The following is a 14,641-nucleotide window of genomic DNA, read 5'->3' as shown; positions in this document are numbered from 1 at the left end:
CACTGAATACTTTGAGAATCAAATTTCTTCTAAACTGCGTCAGTTCTGCTGAGGAACAGATTATTCTTTCATCATTGTGTCTCTAAACAACCTGGCCATACAGGAATTGTTTGATTATTAGCTCTGTACCTCTGGGAGAGAGATGTATAACCTCCAAGCTGTTTTTTGCATGCTGAAAGAAGAGCTACAAGAGGGCAAAACATTGTTTTATCATGACAGGCTCTTCCACTGTGGAGCTTCTTTTATTCAAGCCCTGCTAACATTTTAGAGATATTTCAATAAATAGCCTTCACACAAAGAGTGTCTTTAAATGGAGAGAAACAAAACAAGTCTGACAGCGCTGCGTGTATTTTTTTCCCTTTGAATTTGGTCATTATTCTGCACAGAGCTGAGAGGAAGCCAAGTGTGGCAGGTGAGAGCATCTTGACTAGACAGCTGTCAAAGCCACTCTGAATGCAAGGGCAGCGCAGGAGAGCCGCATCACCAGTGGAGGCCTCACCGCTCTGACTGGTGAATAGCAGGTACAGTCAGTGTACAGCAAACACACAAACATACACACACTGGGAAGAGTCACGCTAACACACACACCTGCAAGGGTGGTTTCATTGCCATGGCAACCGGTGATTGATCCCCTGAGTTATGCAGAGAGAGAGAGAGAGAGAGAGAGAGAGAATATTAATGACAGAGAAGAAGCAGAAGATGGAATGTGACGGCATAGTGGGTGAGAAAAGAAGCTAATATACACACAGAGGCTCACACTAACATACCGAGGGAAGGATCAAAGAAAACAGCATGTAGAATGATTTGTGTTTGGCCATGTCTGCCAGGCTGCACTGTCACACTGCAGGTTTTCATGCTCAATTTCGAACTGCTGCTCACTGCCGATTGTGTGGATGTTCGTACCGTATGAACTCATGGTTGTAATCCACATAGGCATGTGATGAAAAAATCCACAACTTAAAATGTTGTTACAAAGCATCTTTTTTATCCTGTTTAATTGTTAAATGGACACTCCAGAGACTGCACAATTAAGATCAGTTTCCTCATCATGAAGAGTACTGCTCAGCCCATGAAAACAGTTGAATGCATATTTACCACAATTGTTCTGAAGGATGTTTGTCAGGTCTGAAATTATTAACTTAGTGTTGTGTATTGTTGGGTTCTCCATGTATCATGATGGAAAGATGAGGAGTCCAGTTGTTCTTTACAGTCACTTGATGCACAGTTATGCCCCTTTCAGGGAGTTACTGTGTGGGTACCTGTGCTGTAGCTCTGCTAACAGCTCTACCTAACAGGGGCTGTCCAGTGTGTGGGAGCATATACATGTTCCCAGAGTCCTTTGTAACCTACCCCAAACCCTAACCCTGGAACTGGGGAACATAGGACCCATATCATGTTCCCATTATGTGCCATGTAAATCTGGGGAAAATAGGATCCTTGGGACCTACCCAGGAGAGTGCTGGTACATAGTTGTAGCCTCTTCTGTTTATTGTTTTAACTTTACTGTTTGACAGCCCTGAATATCTTGTTAAGCTCTGAATATAGAAGTTATAGGTGGGCCAGGGTGTAATGTTTACTGCCACAGAAGAGGAATAAATCTCTTGTTCGTGACAACATTGTCTCTTGTTGGTGCCACTGCCACCAGCAGCTAAGTGCAAGAGGCATAAGCTGGACCTATACAGTTAGCTCTCCATTTATACTTTCCAACCACAGTTGTAACTGGTAATAGACCAAAAGGTTTGCCTGTTGCATTACAGTCAGGGAAGCTGATCAAATCCAAGCAGGCCATACAAGCTAATTTTGAGTATTTATACACAATGTGTGCATTGTTGGGGAAAAAAACTCACCTGCTTTATAGTAATATGCTACCAACAATTGACAGTATGTGATTATGTTTTCAGCGCTACAGCACATGGGTGTTTACGAGGCATGTAAGGTCTAAAGAAAAAATGCTATCGAGATGCATTGTGGGAGTTGTCCAATATTTTTAGGACTTGACACATACTAAGGACTAAAAGTCAGAATGTCTTGCCCTCTGCTGCACCAATTTTGAATATATTTTTCTTGTTATACGTGTCTTGCATTTACTTTATGGAAGTTCAACACTAAATTGCTGGAGTGCATCTTTAAATATGCATACAATGCATTGAAGCTGTTCCATTACAAAAATACAGTCCAGCCTATTTACAATAAAATTTGGGCCCATTTCAAGAACAGCTAATTTTTTTTAAGGAAAATAATATGCAGTTGAAAAAAACCAAAGTGGCATAAAATCTAAGGTGTACTCCTCTGGCCATAGATGGTTATTACATTAATAAAGGTTCTTTCTATTTTTATTAAGGTACAATATATTGGAATATTGATTACCATGCCTAAAACTGTAATTGCAATATTCAGTCCCATACACTGTAGGCATACATTATGTATATCAAATTAATTTTTGATTCTTTCAATAATTATGTTTTGCTACTTGTTTCCACCACATTTTGCAGCATAATTTATGTTTTTATGTTTGAACAGTAATGAGATATCTGCAAAATACTTTTTTACATCGATTAGTCAATCCAGCAATCATCTACCTGGTTCAACACTAATGAGGACTGCCCATACATGAATAACCAGAGCACTAAACTGATTAATTAATATGCAGCTGTAAAACCCATGTATGCAGTTTATAGAAAACAGAAATGTGTAAAGTCGCAGAAAAGGTTTCCAATTTCCACCCATCCAACCATTATCTACAGTATACCTGTTTATCCTATGCAGGGTCACAGACTGGAGCCTGTCCCAGCTCAAATTTGGTAGAGGCTATTGGTACGTGGTGGGCAGATCACTGTCCCATCACAGGTCTAACATGTCTTCACTCCTCCAAAAAATCTGCATTCGCCACTTAACCTAACCTAACCTGTCTTTAGACTGTGCGAGGAACTGGGAGAAACCGTAAACAGAGAACATACAAACTAAAATGTTAACCTGATCTGTATGTCCTTAAACTGTGGGAGGAAACTGGAGACGGGGGGTATGCAAATTCCACACAGACGGCCACTGTGCTGCGAATATATTTTTTCTGAGAAAGGAGGTAAAAGAGTGATAACAGCAGCGTTTGTGATGTCCTCTCCACCCACTGATGCTCTTGGCATGTAAATGTAATAGAAGTAATTTTTGAAAGAAAGAAAGATACAGGCAAATTGTCCCGTTGATGGGCTAATCAATTGATTGGCTGATTGTGTCAGCAGTAATCTCCAGTGTCAGATCATAATGGCAGTTTGTCTTGACATTATCAAATGCAAGCACGTCTTCCATGCAAATACTGGCTCATCTAGAGTCATTGCTTTTTTTTCCCATTTATGCAGCAAATTCTGTATCTGCCTAGCCCTGCAACATCAGATGTGTGCCACTGGTTCTGATGCAGTGTGAATACAGTCAATGAAATGGTGTGTTAGAATATTAAGAAACAGAGCCTGCAGATAAGAGAAGTATCAGCCAAGAAGACGAAAGTGATACGTGGTTTGTCATTCCTAGGAGAGTCATCTCAGGATGCATCAGGGAACGGCTCATTATCAGAGAAGACAAATGCAAAATCATTTGTAGAAAACTGAAGTTGGGAGAACAAAAATCTATCACTCAGTCTAAATGCAAACTATTTTGGTCAAATGCTTCTAATCCTGATCTAGAAAATCGCCTTGTTTCAACACCACATAAGAAAACAACAGGCACAATTCTGTGGCAGCATAAAAGGATTCACTGTCAGTAACACTTGCTTTTCAAAAGGAATAAATATTGTGCGTAATAATGACAGAACACATTGAGTACCTTATTTCTTACACATGAAACACATTAATTATGAATGTGTTTCTCCCTCTGTATGGATGGATAAAAGTGCTGCAGTAAAGAGCATATTTTTGTTCTTTCTTTGAGGACAATGATGCTCAGCATGCTGAAATCTCGCTGTCTTTGACTTAAGGCCAGCAGCACTGTAACCCTGCAGTGCCAACCTGGAGACCCACTAGTCTGCAACTCGTTTATTTTTTTCTGCTGATGTGCCTTCCCGCTGAAGAAGATTATTGTGCTTCAGATAAAGTGTTTAAATTGCTGCAAGGTCAACGTAATTCCGGCTCCAGTTAAAGCAACTCATAGAGACCAGGAGCTCTGCTTGGGGGCTCTAAAGCCAGCTGATAAAACTGCACTGGGGGAAGGATTCTTAAAAAAGATAAGAGAGAGAAAAAGAAAAGGAAGGGAGAGTTGGGGGAAGATGGATCGCCAGCTTCCACAGCCAACAGGACGTCATCTGTGATTGCTGCAGGCCACCCACACAGGAACAGTGGCAGGGACAGGCCGTTTACTTATCTACCTTGGCCTACTGAGCCTCAGGGGTCGAGGATTATTAGAGAGAAATGCTATATTTTCCCCCTGATGTGTGGTACAACTTTGCACTACATAACCATATTAGTAATTGTTCTGTTTATCTCCACATTGAACATAAAAAATGGGGATTAAATTTGAAAACTGCAGTAATATTAAACCAAAGCAAATGATTGTTTGCTGTAAGAATAAATAGTACAACAGTGTCAAAAGTGTAATTTGTTTCTGGTGCAAAGTGTTTCACTCCTCAATTGATTTGATCGTCCTTGTCAGGCTGTCACTGCATTTTGGCTGAGCAATACAACAAAGCAACTCTGCCCTCTTCAGTATGAAACCAAAATTACACATGCTTCGTTTGGCTTGGGTCAGATTTGATAAGAGTGCAGGTAGAAAAATGGTTCCCCCACGTGGAATCAAAGCCAGTTTTTCTCACATTTTTAAATTTTGAATTAAAATTCAAAAATAATGATTTAATCTGTCAAACATTTGTACAAGACATTTGCATTTGGATAATACATTCATACCTTGTCCTGTATGATGTGTCATTAAAATATCAGGTGTCAGGTGTTAGAAAAGAATAAAATTAAATGCTTTCATACATTTTAATGGTTTGACTCGCCTTGAAACTGTTATGTATCTCCATCTTTGAAATAATAACAATGAATATTACGTTTTTTGACACCCAGCCCTACCTCTGATTTAAATGTCAATCAAATATAAACACAGCTTACTGGAAAATTTTGGACAAGATGTGCAACACATCAAGCATCTTTGAACATTCAGCGTATTCATGCATTACCATTTTAATGTGCAGCTTATATGAGTGATAAAAAAAGTATTTTATCAATTCAGAGAGAATAACACTGTATAGCTGGGTGTTGCTGACCTTATTTGTAGGGGACAAGAGCACTTCACATTGTGGAGCGATACAGATCAGTGGAAGTAGGGTTCAGTAAGTGTTTCAGCATCGTCCACGGGGCCGTTTTATTTGCCATCTTGTATCAAGAGCTCCAGGATTACTGTGCTCAAGGAGCTGTGAAATCTTTTCCGACACTTCAAGCCACTGAAACAACTGGTGTCCGCCTCTCCTATCACAGAAACACACGCTGTCCAGCGTCCATCCTGAATAACAAGGAAACATTCTCCCGACCCTCACACACACACACACACACACACAAACACACACACACACATCCTCCAACACTCTCTCTTACACACACACGCGCAGTCAAAAGAATTGGAACCTATCCTTTTTAGACTTTTAAACACTAACCTGACATGCCACCAATCCAATTTGTGTCAACAGTGGTCCCTCCACCTGTCGCCTCGACAGCAGCAACAAAAACAGCAATTCGTGTTGACAGCAGTCAGGAGAATACTTACTTGGCACATTGTCGTAACCTTCCCTAAAACAAATGTCACCGTCAATAGCACAGCCCATCTCATCTGACACAAGTCATGTCAAATCTTTCAACAGTGACATTTAAAAACTAAAGATGACACATGAGCAGCAGGGGATCGTATAATTCATTTAAACCCTATGAACAGAATTGTGGACACATGTTTCTAATAACCCTAATCCTGTTTTTGATGTAATCCTTCATCTAGATGACAACTTGGTGTTTCTGTAAAATAAGAAAGCACTTTTGTTCCTACTGAACTTTGTACTGTTATTGTGTTGTCCACATTATTTTCTTCGCCCTGTGAAGATATTTTAATCTGTAATTGCAAACGAAAATAGCAGTTTATGTTTTGGAGGGTTTAGGCTTCCTGATAATGTATAATTGAAAAAATAAACAGCCTTTGTGCAGCCGCAGAAAAGGTTTATCATAAATAAAGAAAAACGTTCTGCAATAAAGTGCTGCCTCAAAACTCATGTTTTCATTTCTTATTTGAGCAACACAAAGGTCAATGAGGGTCACTGAGAGTCCACTGTGTCCCTCCCAAAATATGCACATAAAGACATGCTTCACCCCAACAACACACACATATTTTATTCATAAAGAAGTACTGTGATGGTACTATTTGGACTAAAATCACCCAGTTTGGAGCTTATTCATAAGTAACAGTTGAAAAACCATTTGGCCTGATGTACATCGATTCTTATTAATTTGATAACAGTCAGCAGATTACCTGAGAAGACAAGTTTGCTGATTTGATCTATGTCAGTTACCTTACAATCTTAAAATACATTCACACCAAGCAGACCGTCAGCAGGTTTTATGTTTTTTCTTATTGATAGTTTTAGGGAATAAAACAATTTACAGTAATCCCTTGTCACACCCTTTGTCCACCAATACAGGTGTTTTCAGTTAATCTCCATTGTGGGATTGTACAGACATTTTGTACCTTTCAAGGTGGGATAAATCATTTTCATTGACACACTGAGTCCGGTGACTTAACGTAATTCCCAGCATAGTGTCAACATGGGCAGATGTCTAATCAGACAGAATGATTGGAGTGCAGGGCCCTAAACATGGATTAAGGTAGTCACAAATGCCCTCCATGGTCCTGATGCCATGGCATTCTCGCAGGTATGCCCATTTGCTGGTAACCAGAAGGCTGTTTCACAAAAGCAGAATTTAGAAATCCAGGATAATAAAAAAGCGAGTCTTAACCTAATGTGTTCAGTGCATCCTAGCTTTATCCATTTCACAAAGGCCAAACCAGACAGAGGAGGCGCGACTATGCCAAGCCAGGTGTGAGTAATTCAGTCCACCATCAAATAATTTGACTGAGAACACAAAATGTAGCTGTAGCTGTAATTGTTTCTGTAATATGTCATCCAAGTTACCTGCAATTTGGTAGAATTCTTCTGTAATGTAGCACATTGTTGTAAATACTGGCTTTACTTAACTGAAATAAATAAAATATGTAGTCTACATACTGCCAATATGTAGGCTACCTGTGGTATTTTAATGAAGGCTAATAAAAAAATTGCGTAAAACACATATAAATGGTTTCTGATCAGAGTGACCTTTCTGTTAGCCTGGTCTGGAGCAGGCTAGGTGCACAGAACAAATCCCATGGTAACTTATGTGCCACTGCTTTCGTGAAACTGAGTCAAGGCTAAATTCAGCCAGGATATCAGGAAAATCCCGGGCTTAATCCGCTCTCTTGGTTTTGTGAAACAGCCCTCAGGTATTCCTGCTACTATCAACAACAATTGCAACAACTGTTTGTGCTCTTTTGATTCCCTAATAAAACAAAAGGTCATAGTTGTGTTGTACTCCAACTCTACAATGTAAAATAACTTCAAACAAAATGGAGGAAAAGCTAATCATGGTGGCCAGCAGTCTCCCAATTATTTACAATATAATGTAGCCTACTGCTATATACACAAAAGGGCAATAACGTGTTTTGCAAACACTTTAAATAAATAAGGTGCTTTTTACCAGCAGTGTTCTCTTTACACAGTAGCAATAAAATATTTATTGTAAACCTCAGCGGGGTCAGTGTGTGTGTTCACTTGCACAGACTTCACTCGCTTAAAAACTTGAAATGACGTTACAAGTCGCAGTGGATATTTTACAAGCCCAGACCAGGTAACGTTAAAGCAACATTGAACACCGGCTGCAGATGTTGGTTTCGGCCGTTTGAGTTGTTTTATAGGCTGCGTCATTAACAAGCAAGCGGCTCACCTGCTAAAATCACCTGGAAAAATATGGAAAGAAGATGACAGCGTAGTCTGCTGAAGCCTCCCTCCACTGCTTGTTTGGGTGGGTGATTTGCAGGCGGATCCACATCCCGCCCCTCCTGTGACCCATGGTTTGACTTTATGTGTATTCAGAGCCAGTGAGCAAGAAACTTTCAAACTAATAATAATAAAATAAAAACTGCATTAACGTGTGATAAAATAATTGTTGGTTGTTTAATTAATTAATGCGTTAACGCGATAATAAGGCATTAATGTGCCCAGCCCTAGTTATAACTTTATAAAACTGTAACGTAATAAACCTGTAACCCCTTTCTAGCCAACGCTAATAATTAACTTGACGGCAGCTAGCGGGACGTAAATGATTACGTTAATTCGACTGCGACAAGTTGGGCAAGTAAACAAACGCTCATTTATCTTCTCATAACGAACAACAGTCGTGGTTAACCTCCGATAGGCCGTAGCTGAAGCAAGAAGCAAGCTAACGTTAGATGGCCAATGCTGAGCTGGTGGTGTTTACTCAACACAGGTTACTAATCTATTTGTGTTCAGCGCTTCTTTGTTTGGGTCTTGTTGTATGAAGTTTTAAAGCCAAAGTTTATGATGAATGGTTCAGCAGCTGCCGGTGTTTGTTGTCCTCTCTCACGTGCAGCCGCACGCAGCAGATGCTACGCAGGTTATAGGTAACGGTGGGAGGGAATAACGGCAAGCTCATCATAAGTTTCCTAAAAAATAAACATTTTTCGATTCTGAAGTCTTTTGAGGACGTGTCTCAAGTCGAGTCTGAAGTCACTGTGTGTGCGACTTAAGTCGCACTCGAGTCCGAGTCTCTAACTCAAGTCCCCATCTGTGTTTCAAACTACTGCCTATATCTTATGGTTTCTCCTCTATCTCAAAACTTTTCTACTTGGAAAATATTCCGTATTATATAAAGTAAAATCTCTGTTTTTTCTCACTTTTTGTGCATGCAACACCCTCTCAATCATCTCTCTAATAAAGACAGGAATCTCTGTCTGTCTGTATTTCAATTATGTCAGTAACCGTTCATCCAATTGACTTAAAACGTGGATGGTGTGTTGCTGGGGAACCAAGGGAGTTCAGTGTCGCGTTTGGTGCAATTTTAACACTTAACATGTTCAGAATTAATATATATATGAGTGATTCTCTGAATTGGGTGCCCTTCAAGTCCCCCAAACTTACTTCAAAGATTTTCAATTGAAGGAAATCAGAAAATGCATTTTAACGCTGTCAATTAATAGAACCAGGTGCCTTTGCATTATAATGCAACACAATTGCTTTTTTAAACATTTAATTTAAAGATAATGGGTTGCCTAAGTAGTAGACAACAAGCATGTTTGCATGTCCTCACTAACAATCATTACATTTTCATTGAATATCAAACAAATAAAAAGTGCAATTAATACCAAAATGTTGCTGCTAATATAATCATATGTTGGTCTACTTTAACTAAAATATACATATATATATATACAAATGTATGAATTATATATGAAATTGCAATATTTATACACGTCCTCCAGTTTGTTTTCAACCCCGTCACGCCATAATATTTACCCCCCTATAAAAATAATGGATCAATCCCTGTAGCTTCACATCCAGGAAGTGACATCACACAAGTCTCTTGAAGAACATGCTGCAAAGAAAGGCACCTATATTTCATGTTTTTCACTGTCAGATTAAGATCAGGCTCAACATTTCAACTCTGTTGTATGACTAAATGATAGCAAACAACGGTTTAAGAAGAATTAAAAAATAGTTTTGCAAAACATTATAATTTTATGATGTCCTAAATGCCATGTGGTGCTACTGTCTTAGCTAAGTATGGAGTTATGGCTACTGTTAGCCAAAAACTTCAGCCCCGTCACGTTCAACCCTGTCACATTTTTTATTATAACAGGGTTGAATCGTTGTGACAGGGTTGAATGTTTGACACTTCTTGGATTACTCAATTGTAGACTTGTTGTATTGTGATGTGAACTCAATTCGACATTCCAATGGCAAAAACAGCAGCAGAGAGGCAAAGACAGTACAGAGCAAGAAGGAATACAGACGCAGAGAGAAGGGAAACATATCTCAGGAGTGAGCGTGAAAGGTGGAAAAGGGACAGGCAGGGAAAAAGAAAAAAAAAAGCAATCTGGGTGACAGAGCTAAACGACATAAGCGAAAGATGTGGAGGGATGCTAAAAAAAGACAGAAGAAGAGGGAAGCTTTGAGGAATATCGACACCCCTCCATAAAGTCCTGATAATCAAAATGCAGAGCAACCTAGATCTGTGTCCTCGAGGTCAGTTGTAAGGAGTTAATTTAGATTAGATGAAGTTGAGTGTAAGTTAGTGTGTTTTAGAGAGTGTAAGTGTATACTGTATGTAAGTGTATATAGGGGTTTGTCCGTGTGAGATTTTAAATGTTGGCTGCAGTTTTGGTAATTATTTATTACCTGGTTTTGTTTCAGGCAACATTTGGAGGGAAAGAAACAATCCCGAAGAGCAAGATACGAACTGCACAAAGAGATAGCACAACTCCAACATGCACTCACAAAGGAGAGGAAACTTAAAGAAAAGTACAAAAAGAGGCTCCAGCAATCAGCAAAACATAATGAATCTCCAAGATCCAAAGTCCGTGAACTGGTGAAGAACTGTCCTGTGAACAGCAGAATCAGAAAAACATTACTACTTCATGAAGCACTCATTTTTGACATCAAAATTAAATACCAGAATGCCAGAAATGAAAGAGATAAGCAAATCTTAGCCAAGGTTACTGTGGGAAAGATTGTCAAAAAGTATAGGCTGCAGAGATGGTCAGATCAGGCATTGGGGTTTTCAAAGAAACGCAGAAACCTTTTGAAGAGCAAAAGCCTGACCAGTTTTACCAGAAAGACTGTCAACAGGTTTGCAGATATATCTATTCAGAAGAACGTAAAGAGCTTCTTTAACAGAGATGATGTCAGCAGGATAACTACAGGAAGAAAACAAACCATTACAAGATACAAAGTAAAGATGCAAAAAAGGTTTCTTGTAGACACAATGAGAAACATCCACAGAAAATGTCTAGCAGAAAATAATGTGAGGATCTCATTCTCTTCATTTTGCCGCCTACGTCCCTTTTGGGTTGTGCACCCCTCTTTGTCTGATCGTAAGACATGCCAGTGCAAACTACATGAAAATTTAAGCTTTCTAGCAGAAAAGCTTAATCAACTAAAGTTGATGGAGACATCAGATCTGGAGAGACTTACTAAAACTGTGTCCTGTGATACCACTCGCAAGGATTGTATGTATGAGAACTGTAAAGATAAAACTGTTCCTCTCTCTAGTATGTACGACAGTGTAAAAAAAGTGTCCTATACTCAGTGGGGGACAGAAGAGAAGGCAAAAATGGATAATCGGGAGGGGCCAAAAGTAAAGATATCTGTTAAACAAATTGTTCCACACACACCTGAGCAAGTTCAAGAAGCATTCATTCAATATTAGGCAGTATGCCTACTACCGTGAGCTGAAAAAGAGCATGGCCACTGATGAATGTCTATGTCTATTTTTCTGAGAACTTCACCTGCAAGTACAGTTCTGAAATCCAAGCAGTGCACTTTGGATCATCTCATCAACAGGCGACACTACATACAAGGATTCTTTGTGTATGCCGTAGCCAAGAACCGACCTGCTTCAGCACAATATCCCCATCAAAGCACAAAAGCCCAGCAGCTATTTGGGAGCATCTGAACCCTGTATTGGATTATGTGCAGGCAACACACCCAGAGGTCTCTGTGATACACTTTTTTAGTGATGGGCCTTTTACCCAGTACAAGCAGAAGGGCAATTTTTTCCTTTTTAGCACTGAGCTGGAGAAAAAAGGTAGGGACATAGAATTTTTTTTCGGAAAAAAATATGAAAGCTTGATTAAATCCTAATGTTAATGCATATTTTGTGATAAGATATGAAGACCAATGTTAGATACGGTTTTCATGACCTGATTTGGTATTCAAATGGTGAGTATTTAAAAATAAAATTCTACATGCAATAAATGATATCAAACAAGGGACATCTCATTAAAAAGCTTCTACAAGAATTTACTTGAAAATCTTTTTAAATCATATTTACACAGGGTCCAAGTGGTCTGTGACGGGGTTGAACTCCAAAACAACTAATCTACTATCACATGAAATGATCAGAAATATCACTATGCCCAAAAGGCACCCATCTCAGAGAATCACTCATATACTAGAGAACAGCGTTGAGCTGAGCTCTGCAGCAGCAACAGCGGGAAACATTCGCGGGGCACAGCGAAGCTGCTAGCGCAGGCGGAGATTATGCTGCTCAGCTCTACAAAAGCGATGCTCGAAGGACGGGGTTTATATTCTATGTAGTTATTGTCATCACGCAGGTTTGATGTTAGAAACAAATGTGTTGAAACAGAGTTGTAACTGCTAAATATCTAGCAATCTCCGCCATTGTCATGTTGTTTAGCTCAGTTAGAAGTGCACAGGCCTCGCAATTTAAGGTTTGTTCCCCTTTGCATAAATTTGCATTTTTTCCCTCTTCAACAAATTAACTATAATGAGACTGTTTCACATGCTCACAATAAAACCTGTGCTGGAGTGTGTGCGTCCCAGCGATTGATCCACATCCATCAACCTATGGACGATTTTCATCGGCCCTGTTAACGAACACAGCACTAGTTTTGACCAAATTTCCAAAAAGGTAATGCTCCACCAAAGAAAACCATGAAAACCAAATAAGAGAAAACAAACTGTATGTGTGATTGCACCCTGACAGCCAATCGGCAACTGAGTCATGAGTGTAATCAGGAGTGGCTGCTGGATCTGCCATGTCCTGCTGGTGAGCTGGTGATTGGAGAAGGAGGGGCTGGAGGGGGTGGGGGTGGGGATGGGGGGGCAACAGTACAGCCGACAAGATTCATGACAGCCTCTTGCAGAACCTTGTGGACTGATTACATGTCCAAGAAAATGCACGCGGCAAACGGATATTAAATCAACACAGCTTATTGCCATGCCAGTGTAGGACTGAGCCAGAGCGTGGGCAAAATGCATCTGCAGCTCACCCCTATAAGCACTTTAGGCAGTGCGAGAATTACATTTCTACGAGGGCTCCAGATGAGTTAGGCAATCTGCCTTTCTGTGGCAATGATCAATAGTGATGGTCCTATAAATTGTTCTGTCTGAGAAATATATTGCTGCCATAGTATCTGTTGTGTTGCACTGGAAGGCCACTCTGCCTTTGAGGGCAGTGGTTGGATAGGTAGTCAACAACTGAGTGCCGATCCAGGAAAACGCACTCACCCTACCGCAGATCTTTTTTTGATCAATCAAAACTGATTATCACTTGCCAATGCGCAGATTTTTTTAAGCCATTTGATGTGAAATTAAGCTCCCACAGACCAAACAAAGCAGAGAGAAATCTGGCAGCTAATCTCGTTTTTATCCTGCTAACCCTGCATGCTCATGCTTCCTGTCATCTGAACAAAGGGGTCTGTATTAAGCTGACAGGAGTGCTAATACTTGGACTTGAGTCATGTGTTTCTTGACTCGGTCTCTGCTTGCGGTATTGTCCTCTTAGCACTACTAATGATACTACATACCATTTAAAATGTCTTCAAATGTCTGCAGAAACATCTAGACTTCTGAAAGCTGCATGGATCGATTTTTGGCCACTAGGGGGCAGAAAATCAGCCGACAAACAGCCACCACATAGCACGATTTAAAAAGTTGTTGTGTCTAAAGTTGCCAACTTCCATTTCCAGCAGACATGAAGCAATGTTAGCATCATTCAATTTGAGTTTCTGGCCCTCTGACAAATGTAAGTCCAGCTCTAGCTCAGCTGTTATTAAATGTAATGTTTCAATTAGTAACATAGATTAAGGCAGGGTTGAATAGTATTTTTACATTTGGAAAAACCCTACTGTACAGGTTTTTTGCCAATTCTGGCCTTTGATAGATCCTGATTTTCTGATGTTGATGTTGGTTCAGTCATGAATCCTTTGGACCTGGTCTTTACCTGACATGGAATCAAACCCAGCAATCCTGACTGCAGCCAGCGCTTTAAAGTTTTCTCAACACATAAAAATCTGGATTCTGGCAGCAGCTCAACTCCATTCCTGACTCACAAGGAGTGAAAAATCACAGTGACACGCGCTTTAGTTATCCGCATGATAAGTGCTATAGATTTTAGTGTTAGCTTATTGATGAACTGACTAAAAATGAGTTATTATGCACTTTGCCAATTGCCTGTTAAGCAGAAACTCCACAACACTCAATCAAGCTATGGCCAAGAGCTATGCTTTGATCAATGCAGACTACAATTGAGATTTTTCTTTAGTATCAGGCTGCTTGGCCTCAAGCAACTTGCTAACTGTAGAGAAAATATAATTGTGGAGAAAAACTGAGAAAGTGAACAACTGAGGACTTTCTATTCTTAATCAATAAAATTATACATGTACAGCTGAGGACTATTTATTTTCACTACATTTTTCAAAGTATGCATAAATAAATGAAAACAACTTTCTTTCATTATTGTGTGTTCGATTATAAATCAAAATGCCTAATCAAATTATAGGAACCACTTATGAAATACCTCCATCCATCCATCGTCAACCG

Source organism: Micropterus dolomieu, linkage group LG05 (genome assembly GCF_021292245.1).
Source record: "Micropterus dolomieu isolate WLL.071019.BEF.003 ecotype Adirondacks linkage group LG05, ASM2129224v1, whole genome shotgun sequence".
Taxonomy (NCBI): domain Eukaryota; kingdom Metazoa; phylum Chordata; class Actinopteri; order Centrarchiformes; family Centrarchidae; genus Micropterus; species Micropterus dolomieu.
Note: the sequence above shows the minus strand (reverse complement) of the source record.